We start from the raw sequence: 3,128 nt of genomic DNA on the forward strand, positions 1-3,128 counted from the left end.
CGAATTTTTTTGATTTGGAACTGATATTTACAACTTTTTTACAAATGGATTCCTTTAGAATTCAATTCTAGAAATTTAATTTCATAAAATTCTATATAACTAAACTATAATCTATAAAATTGGTGAAATTTTCAAATGAATCATATAAAATTAAATCACCTAAATTGATATTAACTACATTGCCTCGTCATTTTATTAAAAATGTGCAGCCTTATCTTCAGCTGCTCATCTCCAAGATGTCATTATCAGATACATTATTGATTTTTTACGAAATATTAAACACTCTAATATTGCGGAATAGACCCTAAAAATAACAGCTTTTTAATTGCCATATTAAACTGACAGAAGCAGTTTTAGTTGCTTTGAACCTCATGAGCAAGAAAAGAGGAGTCTTCTTTTTTATAGAGAAATAGAAATAGAAATAGAGAGAGACTAATTGTTGTCTTCTTTATTCTTTATTACATGTATTGAATTAATTCAATATTTCCTCTCTATTGATTTGCTTAATTGTGGATACAGGCCCAATAATTTATTTCAATTATGTACCACTAGTACAGTTCATCTACAACCCACTAGAATACAATTGCGGAACTCTACCTGTACATTTACATCATCATTTATTTATCGTTTACAGTCTTCTATACTTATGTCTCAACTCCATAGGATTTTTCTTTCTTCTATTACCTGGAAAAAAATAGGTAGGCAGGGGTGAGCGCCAAACTCAATGAGTAGGGTTAGATAACCCTCTCACCCCACACAATCATACAGATGCTAAAATATTTTTATTTGTTTATCGATTAAATTTATGATCATGCAGTGTCACACAAATGGCAATACAACAGCAACCACAATTAGTATCACCTTCATATAATCACATCACGTGGAAATTAGTCAGTGGCACCACCTAAAACCCCAACGAGCCGTCCTCACACATGGCTCGCCCTCTCATACATGTGCACCAGGGAGCCGACCCCCATACGGCCAACTGGTCTACTCCTCACTGACCAGTCCTCTCATTGTTTTTCCATTCTCTCTCTTTTTTTTTTTAAAAAAAAAAAAAAAAAAATGCCAACAGGAGGCAACCCGGTGGTCTCCATCCAATCTAGATCATCAAGTGCTCACAACAGGAGGCCACCCTGCGGGCTACAATCAAATCTAGATCATCAGGTGCGCAACAACAAGAAGCCATCCTGTGGTTTTCCATATAATCCATATCATCAGGTGCACACGGGGGCGCCGATCTCCCATTTACCCGGCTGACGGTCAAACTCCATATCATATCATATTCAGGATCCATATCACATAGACCGTCCTCACAAATCCATGGTGGTCCACTTCATCCCAATTCCACACAAACAAGGCACAGCAATATCACATCACAGGTAATCAAGCATTATTTAATATCAACAAATAGTGCATCACAATATAGCAGTAATGCATGATAACATTTAGTCGTGAATGCATGAATGCAGGCGGATGAGGCGAATTATCTAACACTACTCACAGTTTTTTGTTGTCCTTCAAAGGACTGCCTTTCTTATTGTGCGCTCCTGGCCTTTGTCTTCACAGTCCGAAACTTTATAAGTATCTATATAATAAGAAAATTCTACATAAGAATTCTAATTTGGAAAATGCAGTTTACATTCATTTATTTGTTTTCATTTATTTGTTTTCGTTACTCGTCGGTTCACTAACTTATCAAACTAAACTGTATATCTATAGTGCATCTTTATTTGATTTATTTCTTCTAATTTATTCGTTAAGTAAAACGTCTATTTATTTGGTAATTAATATTTTATAATACTACTAATCAAAATATTTAATATGATTAATAATAATAATATTAATAATGATAATACGATTGATCATATAATATTCATAACGTTAATAACTTTAGTCGGTATTTAATTCACTGAACTATATATAAATTCGTTCCTCTTGTTTATTTATTTATTTGTTTATTTATCCCTCTCATAATCTTATTCTATATTTTTAATTTCTATGAATAATTTAATCGCTATAAGTAATTTAGTTTTTAAAATACAATTTATTTTCTACCGACTTTTCGGCAGCATCTCCCCTAAAATTTGGATTATCCACCTGTTAAAATATCAACAGTTTATCTAATAATTTCAAGCCACACAGCCCATCCATCGGGCAATTAATCAAATAACATTTTCCCATCCTCCTTCAATCTCAACATCACCACACAATCCAATTTATACATTACAATAACATTATTTTTAAACTACCTTAATTATATCAACACTAATATTATAAAGCTATTAACTACTCACAATGACCAAATTAAATTAACCAAATTAATTAACTACAAATAAAATTAATTTAATTAACTAACATTACTAACATTAACTTAACTAAACTAATTGACTACAAATAATAAAATTAATTTCATTAACTAATACTACTAAATTAATTAACTGCAAATAATAAACTTAATTTAATTAACTAATATTATTAACATTAACTAAATCAACTAAAATTATTAAAATTAAACTAACTAAATTTAATTAACTATCATTAATAAAATTAAATTAATTAACTAAAATGTATTTAAATTAATTTATACCCCGATATAATTTTTTTTTTTGTTGAATTTCTGCTAGCTTGGTGGTCGGAGGCATGCTGGAGCGGCGGCTAGGCGGTGGCGATGGCGTGACGAGTCGGGTGAGGCACGACGCTTGCTCGATCGAAGGCAGAAGGGGCTGTGGTGGCGCGATGAGCTAGAGGAGGAGCTGGCAGTGACGCAGACCCAGTTGCAGGGAAGAAGAAAGGGAAAGAAAGAAAGAAAAAGGAAAGAAAGAAAGAAGAAGAAGAAAAAAAAAGAGGAAGAGAAGAAGAGGAGAAGAGGAGGAGGAGATGAGGTCGACGCAGGAGAGGAAAGGAAGAAGAAGAAAAGAAAAGAAATAAAGTATGTCCAACTTCTAGATGATTCCGGTTCGATCCGAACCGGATCGGTCTGATTCAACGACTCAGCTAGATTTTTACTCGATTTGCAGGTTTTTCACATGATTCTCAGGTTATTCATTTGGTTTTCGAAAAATCAATTTGATTTTCAGGTCCGGTTCGACTTATTTTGTTTATTTAGTTCGGTTTCGCAATATTTT

At 32.9% G+C, this 3,128-nt stretch overlaps 1 long non-coding RNA gene across 1 annotated transcript; it reads right to left on the minus strand.

Annotated features, from left to right (window-relative positions):
• Positions 1–372: 372 nt before the first annotated feature.
• On the minus strand, positions 373–2,913 carry LOC149496012 (uncharacterized). Its single transcript, XR_016321047.1, has 3 exons — positions 2,591–2,913; positions 1,505–1,588; positions 373–684 (listed from the first exon to the last, which is right to left on the minus strand). It is a non-coding gene; the product is annotated as an uncharacterized LOC149496012 (long non-coding RNA).
• Positions 2,914–3,128: the final 215 nt, after the last annotated feature.

Source organism: Jatropha curcas, chromosome 5, assembly GCF_041381405.1.
Source record: "Jatropha curcas cultivar XTBG-Jc1 chromosome 5, XTBG_Jcur_1.0, whole genome shotgun sequence".
NCBI lineage: Eukaryota > Viridiplantae > Streptophyta > Magnoliopsida > Malpighiales > Euphorbiaceae > Jatropha > Jatropha curcas.